We start from the raw sequence: 9,899 nt of genomic DNA, 5'->3' as shown, positions 1-9,899 counted from the left end.
ATCAACTATATAATTAGATATGGTTGTTGTATAATAGGGTGTAAACACCAACAACCATTTCAATGGCAATTTGGGGTAGTATAGAATATTCTTATGTAAGATTGATGCTTTAAATTGCATTTCATTTTTTACTACTAACGAATGAAACAATGGAAATCACCTAGTTAATGCAATAAACAAAGTTCTGGAATATTGATAATTTATATTTAATTAGTTTGGTTTGAGCAAGAACGGGGCTTACAAAGATGCTGCTTTTGTCTTGTAAATTTTCTCTTACAATTGTGTCTTCTAGTTCAGTTCCTTGTAACGAATCTTAGTCACTGGTGATGCCTTCTCGAACTCATATACCCCTTTCCTTGGCCTGTCCATTTTTAATTTCTTTTGTTACAATCAATCCTTCGCTTATTTGTCCTTTATTGGCTGAACTTTAGAATCTGCCGTTTTGTATGGCCCTACCCCTGGCCCTCAATGTACAACTACCCAGGTGGTATATATTACAATTACATATATAGTCTCCCGGCCTTGTATCGGTTGGACATATTTATATATACTATTAATGAATATTACATAGAATATGGTATTAACTAGTTTCTTATCGTAATATGAAAAGTTCGCTTTATTATATTAATATTGTTTGATGTACAAACTTATTTTTATATTATATACTATAAATTTTTTTATTCACGATACTCGATTACGATTTTAGTACAAAGACACTAGGGAGATGTTCACTAGACGAACAATTTTTATTTTTCTATGAATTTTAGAGTAGAAAACTATAATTTTTATGTTTGACATGCAATTAATAAAAGAAGATTATCAGAAAATTATGATTCCTAATTAATTTTAACTCACTTTTCCATAAAAGCATTTTCAAGGAAGGGATTAGGAGTACAACTTTTCCGAATGGAGGGAAAATTTTATTTTACATGAAACTTTAATTCTAAAAAAAATATATTAAAACTAATAAAATCTATTTTACATATTCCCATGAATCATAATTTCTAGATTTTTAAAAAATTAATGTTTTCAGAGCATGAAAAGCTTTTCCTCCACCGAACGCTCCGTTAGGCATTAACTAGCAAAAATTAAGAAATGACCTGCATCTTTCAATTTTGTTTTATTGTTTACTAGTTAAGCCATTATTTTATAATTTACTTTAGCATTTACGTGCTTTTCCAACTATTATATTCGTTTGGTTTTCTAAATGTAATATTACTATGAATTTCATCATTAGCTTAAATATTTACTGGCTCTTTGAAAAAACTGAAAACTAATCAAACCCAGATCGATTTTAATTAATTGGATTAGAAGGGAGTGAATCAAATTAAAAATAAAAAAAAGAATTGAATAGAAGATTAAGTGTCAAAACCAAAGAGATTGAATCGATAATTTTTTACCTCAGAATCATTCAATTCAAATTGTGAAAGTCCGTAGTATTAATTTCTATTTTTTTTATATTTTATTCTTTCTTACTCATAAAATATTTATTAGATTTACATTTACTCATTTTTGAATAAGTAGGATTTTATTGTTTTTTTTATATTTTATGTTATAATGTTTATTTTAACCATTATACTTTTTGTATAATTTATTCTACCATTTTAACATTTTACTTCAAAATATTGATAATGGGTTAATATGACCATAGGCAATCATAGAATCCTAAAATTATTTTAATTTTTTTAAAAAAATATTTTAAAACAATTCTCTAAAAAAATTATTAAATTATAAATATTTTAAGATAATTTTTTGAAAATCTATCTTAAAATTCTAAATTTGTTTTAATTTTTTTAAACCTCTTGTAATTATTTTCATGAAAATCGTTTTAGAAAATATAGTTTTTCTAAGACGATTTTTTATGAATTGTCATAAAGAATTTTGACTTTTCATGTCCGTGGTTATAAACATACGAATCTTGAAGTACATACGAATCTTGAAGTACTATTTTTATATCCCCAGACCAAATTCATTCATATTTGGATTACTTGTTAATGATCGATCAAGTTTGATAGATTTACCTTCTGAAACAAGAAGTTCTGATCTTGAAAGTATAATATCAATCACTTCACGTTCATCCAATATATCCATTATAGTTAGTTCGTATCCCTCTTTTTCTTTTCGTATGATTTTTTTACCATACCGGCTGATTCAAAATCATTCTTAAATGTGTTGTAAAATGAATGTAGAAGATTGAAGAAGAAGGAGGAGAGAAACATAACGGGTTGAAGGATGTAGGATTGATGCTGGACATGATAATGATGGCGCACACTAACTTCGGCAAAGAGCGCACACTTAAAGAGTGGGAATATGTCATCAAAATGGCAGGATTTAGCTCATACACTGTCAAACCAATTATATTCATGCTGTGCAGTCCGTCATTATGGCTTCTACTAAAATATCCACCAAAAATTACCCTTGCAAGTTTGCCACTAAAATGCATTAAATAATTTTTGCTCAAAAATAAAACATATTGTGTGATCCATCTTGCTCGTGTAAAACAGTGTAAGTTAATTTGTTGTAACAAAATGAAAGCATTTCATTTCTGTATCTTTAATTCATACTGTATTTAATTTCTTTCTTCTCTGCACGCACCACCGCAGCATTGATTTTACGGGCAAAGCTATAAGCATCTGAGTTAATTCTATATAAAGCAAAGATTAGCTAGGGATCGAGTTATCAATGATTTGCATAATCACCTATTGTATGAAACTCGGATTAATTTAATGTCGAATATATTATAGAGTATTTATTGGCATATGTAATTACTCTTGTTATTAGATTATTATGAGTATTTATAAGTATATATGTAGATTATATTTCCAGACTTAAAATAAAATATATTGTTAGAGAAAACATGCTTGCAGAGCTAATAATAAATCAAACACTTCACTTTTGGAGTTATCAAAATGTTGTAACTCTATGCATGGTTTGGTTAAGTTTTGATGTTTTTCATCATCGGAAGTGCAAAAACATATTATTATGATATATGTATAAAATAACATCATTTTTAGAATCATGCTTCTTATAATATTTTCATATGCGCTTGGACCATTTTTTTGAAATAACGTATTTATCTTAATTTAGTTATATGATGCATTTTTCTTATCCACCATATTCTTTATGTGAGTATAAACTTCTTAACATGTACGATATATGTCTTATTGGATTATTTTTTTCATTGTTAAGAATTTGTATTCTATGTTCTATTGGTTGGTGTATACCTTAACCGTAATTGGTATTCTAATATAATTTTTTTAAAAAATTCATATATGTAATTAACTAATATTATCTAAATGGAAGAATGTTAGATTATTTAAATAATTAATCTATTTTGTAGATTGACATTAATCAGTTACTAGAATATTTTTTAATTATAAATATATTAATTATGTTCAATAATTGTGTTGTTTGTTTTTGCCAAAATGATTATGATCAATAATTAGTAATAGGCACTAAATCATTGATGGACATTATATTGGGCTTTATTTTAATAGTAACCTTGTAATGAGTTTGGTCATTTATTTATTGTATAGCCCGTTCAGAAATCCCTAGCTACATGCATGTTGCTTATGTCTTACGAGTTATAAAACTGATACCCCATTACACATTTTGATACACATGAAAAACACTATAGAAAGTGGGCTATTTAATCTCAATACAAGAACACAAGTCTCTCTTGTCAGTTGAAGCATTACGGACTCAAGGATGAATTCAAGAACACTTTCTTGATCTCTCTCTTCATGTATGATTATTAGTATGCTATAATATATTGCCTCTCTCTCTCTCTCTCTCTCTCTCTCTCTCTCTCTCTCTCTCTCTCTCTCTCTCTCTCTCTCTCTCTCTATATATATATATATATATATATATATATATATATATATATATATATATATATATATATATATATATATTTCATAGAAGAATCAAGCAAACAATCACATTCCACACAAAATAATAATGAAAATTTGAAGTACCGGCCTTAGTTCGTAGTGGCAGCTTGCTAGTCTTTATCTGATCACAAACTCTTCAAAGTGGCAATTGAAGTCTTCGCACGACGGTAAATCTTCACAGAGCAACTAAACGGTATAGAGAGATTAAGAATGGTTGGGGGGTGGTTTCGCAGTGGGGTCATAAAAAAGAATGAGAGAACTAGAGAGAGAATAAAAGAAAGTGAGGGTGCGATCGATTGAGAATAAAGTCCAGACCTAGCATCGGCTAAGTGCAACTTTTCTATTATGCATTAAATTTAGCCTCAGTCAAGTTAATGATAAATTGCTAACATAAATAGGAACACAAAAACAAAATAGGATCACCATGAAAAGAATTCAGATTTAGGAAACGAATTTTAGTTTTCACTTAAAAGAAGGATATTGACATTACATTAAAAAAATAGTTAGATGAGAAAGTGAGTAATATATTAAGATCAAATTCAATTTTTTTTTATCAAAAAACTAAGAGAAACTTTCACAAAAGAGGAAAACTCATACTTCATTTTAATTCAACTCCCTTCAAAGCCATAAAGTGAGCTCCATTTATACGCTAAGTTTCCCTTTAAACATTCCACTTAGCAATTAATTCCCACTAGGAAATTAGCTCTAATTGAGCGATTTGTTAAGTGTCATTTTAGTTTAAATTAGTTGCATAGTTTGTTGCTAAGGTCTTAATTTTGCATTTTCTTTATTTGTTTTTAGCTTTTTGTTGAACCTGTTACACGTTGTGTGTTTCTCTTGTGGATGTGGAGTTGTTTTTACTTGATTTTGAGGTGCAAAAAGAGCTTTTTTTTTGGCATATATCAGACTTTAGGGACCTAATCGTGGCATTCGGAGGCAGTTTGAGTTGAAGAAGGAAGTTTTCTGAAGTTGGTAGAGATCTGCACAAGCGTGCCACTTTTGATTTATGTTGTTTTGGATTTGGCCGAAACTCGCACAGGCATATAAAAATCCGCACGTCCGTGCATTGCCCCAACGAGATTTAATTGCTTTTTTATTTTTTTTTAAGTGACTGGGTTAGATCATGTTTGGCCGGTTACTTAAAATAGGAACTTTATGTTCTATATTAGGTTCTGAACCTCGAGTATTGACAACTTAGCAAAAGCTTTGAATTTTCTTAACTTTTCTCGTCTTCAATTGATACTATATATTCTTCTTTTTATGTTTTCTTTGGGATTGTTCATAATTATGTGTGAGCAATTTCTTTTATTCTAGATTGGGACATATAAAACTGACAAACTATAAGTGAGACCTAAAGCAAAAACTATATGTTGAGCCTTTTTTAATAACATATGTGAACTTTTTTGCTAACATGAAGGCCTTTTTTGAATTATAAAAACTAAGAATAAATAATTTTTTTTGTGCACATAAAGCTTGATCTTCACCTGTTTTACCTCGAGACATAGCTCTTGACAATTGTTCATGTTAATGTATGTTATTTGAGGTTCTCTTTAATTCTTCCCTTTTAATTATTCTTTTATCAATTTATACATGTTGATGTTTGATCACCATTTGAATGATGTTAAATGCTAAGGGATAAAATGAGAGGTAAACTTTTGTGTTGGAACCATGAAAGGGGAGTTTAAGTTTTAATTCACGACAATAGAATTAGTCATAGGGAGTAAAATGAATTATAGTAAAGAACGTAAAGGGTTTAAATAAATGAATAGAATACCACGATAGTGGGGGCAAATTCAATTAGACTTATCTTCATTGCTTGAAAGAGAACAGATAATACCTTAGATTAATTAGTCATTAAAGAAAAATTAGGAAGAACCTTGAATTGTTAGATTAATTGAACAAAGAGTCTTGGAGTGAAATCCCATTTTCAAATTTGAATTTAATCTTAATCAAGTCTTCTTTATCTTTTATCTTTATGTTCTATCTAATTTTTTCATTTCTAATCAAATATTCTAAAAATCAAATTTTAATCTTTTTCCAAATTATTTAGTTTCTATTTTTATTGTGATAATTGTTAAGTCCAAAAGCGTTGTTCCTGTGAATTTGATATTTTATTTCTTGATGTCAATCATGCATTTGCAATTTTTCCCTATGATGATCCACTAGCCTTGATTTTTCATTAGGAAATGAATTCTTACTAAGTATTAAATTTCCACTAGAAATTAAATTCCACTAACTATTATAATGGCTTAGGAAGCCTAGAAAACATAAGAATCGACTTAAAACATATCAAAATTCATTTGAACTTATTACATGAAAATTAAGTGTCAAATTTTGTAGAAAAATAAAAAAAATAAGCATTAATTGATTATTCAACCTAAAATCTATTTAATCCATCCAAATGAACTCCAACTCATATATGTATCTTGAGTATAAAGCATCGAGTTCATTGTGTTCTTCACAATGTTGTCTTTAAGTTTCATGAATTTATTTTCAAATTATAGAAATGAGACAATTCTTTGATTAAGCTCTAATTTAACTAAAACTTCTTTAGCTTTCACTTTCATGATTAAACTATGAAAAACCTTTTTGTTTGTTTTTATCAATGAGTTTTCCATCCATTACAATTTATCTTTAAAGTTATTGGAGTTTGGCAGGTTCATGTTAAGGTTGATAGTATTATTTAAACATTAAAAATTGAAAAAAGAAATAAGATTCAAAAAGTTGTGTCCACTGTCACATAATGTTGGTTTGACTAATGTTTTTTTTTGGTAAATAGCCACTTTGGTCTTATAGTTTGCATTCAATGACAATTTTGTCCCCATACGATATGATTCTGGTTACGACTCGTTTGATGATAGGTGTAAGGTGTCACTTCCAGTAATGAAAGATAAGTTAAAGGAAGACACCATAAGGGTGATGGATAGCCCCTGATAAGTCCGAATGGGTTTAGACTGAAATCTAGAGAATACTCTCACAATACACAAATATTTTTCTGAAAATTCAAGTCCCCATTCCATTGTAATTTTCGTGTACATATAGGCAACCAACCTCTCATTATTCTAAATGCGCCATCAACTACAATTATGAACATTAACTACAATTATGAAGGCAACATTAGGACCTCTAGCATCATGATTCAATGATTTTCTATTCCTTCAATCCTGCCATAGAGCTCCTCATTATTTTGTCTCATCATCCTTTGCATCTATTCATTCATAGCATCAAGTAACAACCTCTAAGCTCCACCTAAATGAGGAGGGTCATCACCACCGGCTCATGCCATATTTTGAAAAGCAAATAGAAATTATCAAGGTTAATAGAAATGATCCTCACCACTTCACTCACGTGTTTACACTCGATCAAATGGTTGCACTCATGTTTTTGCACTCAATATGGCCATTAAAACAGATGTACTGCACTCTTGCCTTTTACTACTCTAGTATCCTTTTGAGTTTCTGGATAGAACTAAATTGGACACATCAAGAACAATCCAACAGCTCTTGATTTAAAATAGATGTATTGCACTCATGTTTTTTTTTATTTGAATTCTGCTGTGTTTGTAGAACTAGAACACTAAAACAAAAGCATTTTTTTGTATTGCACTTTTTTTTTTAATTCTGATTTGTGCTTGTAGAACTAGAACACTGAAACAGAAAAGTTTTTTTTTTGTACTACACTTGTTTTTTATAATATACCCAGAGCACAAAAATATAGAGACAAAAGACAAAAGAATGCCAAAACAAAACCGAAAAAAATGAATAGACAGAACAAGCAGAAACAAGTCGAACAAAGAGATGACTTGAACAACAACGATAGAATAGCGAAAAACGAAAAACAAAAAGATAAACGAATGAAAAGGATAGATAGAACCTGTATCAAGAGTCAAAGCTCTAATATCAGATGATATGATTCTAGTTATGGATCGTTGATGACAGGTGGAAGGTGCCACTTCCATCAATGGAAAATAAGCTAAAGGAAGATGCCATAAGGGTGATGAGTTGCCCTGATAAGTCCAAACAGGTTCAACATGAAACCTAGAGAATACTCTCACAATAGGCAAGTATTTTTTTTTTTTAAATTCAAGTCCCATTCCATTGTAATTTTTGTGTACACATAGGCAATCAACCTTTAATTATTCTAAATATACCATTAATTGCAAGTATGAACAATTATGAAGGCAGCCTACCTTTAATTATTCTAAATGCACTTTGATTCCTAGTGGTGCAAATGAAAAGACACCAAGGCTGTTAGCCACTAAAATAAATAAAAAAAATGAAAATAAAATAAAAGAAATACAATTTTATTTAATTATAAAAAAGAAGAAAGTCAGCTACAACACCTAGCTCATGGGTCTTTAATAACAATCATGCACTGAAATAATTTTGGTTCAATGTCCTTCACCGCAAGTGCAACTTCAAGAATTGTTGCTACCACTTGTTTTAGGGTCTCCTTTGGCTTTTTGACTCTAGCTCTAGTCATAGGTCCTCCTAATCCTTGTGTCGGTCCTTGAGTTTCAATGTCCTCGTCACTATTATGAAACTGATCAATTTAGTCTACAAAAGTGCAAATGTACCAACAATTTAGTCCAACCATCAAGTTATCTTTGTTTTTGTTAACGTTTTTTGGCTACATGGCCCATGAAAGACAATGTGGCAAATCCATGTAGCAAAAATGAACTCCACATTATAGACAAGGCAAATCAACGAATGCAAGTGATTTGCCACGTCAACCAACAGTGTTTTGGACTAAATTGTTAGTGATACTTTTTTTAACTGTTAATTTTAAATTCACGAAGCTAACAATTGTTTTGCTAAAGAGTTTGTTCTTAATTTTTTGTAATAGGTTAGGCAACGACAAATTGGTCCCTAACATTTGTAACTAAATGACAAAATGATCCATAATATTTATAAAAGTGGACACTCACTTAAAATATTGATGATAAAATTTAGATCAATTTCATCATCAAAAGATTATTAAGCGTCATCATCATAACCTCCATCATTATCCTCTTCCCATCTTCATTTTTCTCCTCAGTATCTTATTTATCATCCCCAACTTCACCAAAGAAATCAATCATTACTTTAGTTGCTATGTCTCCTTTTTCTACATTAAAACCACCATAATTAAGTGAAATATCATACAAAGAATGGACAACGACCTGTGTAGATTTGTCAGCCACTACATCTCCTTCTTACACATTACCCACACCACCATCATTATCTCTACACTAAGCAACAATTTTTTTGCTACCTTATCAATTTCATTTAGCATATCATCTCCAATACACTCATCTATACCCACATCCTCACCATCAAGGACCTATTCATTTATGTTGTCAACTAATGGCTCATTAACAACATTAGACACACGTTCTATGATTATCTCTAGCATGCCATACAAAAAAGAAAAAAGGATTCAAACACAACATTATCATTCACGCATCTATGGTGGAAAAGAGTAACAAAACTACGACCTTACCTTACAAAATTGCCTCTCATCTTCAATGCATAAGGAGATATACTCTTCAAACGACGATTAGAAATGAAATGCCAGTGTCGGCCAACACATCATCACTGTTGGCCATCGACACTACAAATGGTGGGAAACAAAGATTTACCACTGACATTGAGAAATTGGTCCACAACGCACAAAGTTTACTTCTGTCATTGGTGCTAGCACCTGCTGGACCTTTTCGATTGTTCATTTTCTTTAAGGACCCAACTACCCAAGTTAGTAGTTAGTGATGACGTTAAATAACAAAGTAATCTTTGAAAGAAAAAGTAAAGCAATAATTCTTCCTTTTAAAGAAATCTAAATACAATATTGTTATGTTAGTTGAAACTTTAATTTGACGACAGACAAGTAACAGTTTAGATTGATTATAAAATTTAAAGCAAGTCTTAGTGCGAACCATGCTAATTTGCAAATTATTGGTCTTCTTCATATCAGTTGATTCACGTCAACCTCCCTGCGTTTCTCTAATTCTCTTAAATCCTTCGCTTT

The sequence above is a fragment of the Glycine max genome, chromosome 18 (assembly GCF_000004515.6).
Source record: "Glycine max cultivar Williams 82 chromosome 18, Glycine_max_v4.0, whole genome shotgun sequence".
In the NCBI taxonomy this organism is placed as follows: Eukaryota; Viridiplantae; Streptophyta; class Magnoliopsida; order Fabales; family Fabaceae; genus Glycine; species Glycine max.
The sequence above is the reverse complement of the archived record's forward strand: the minus strand, read 5'-3'. Positions refer to the sequence as shown.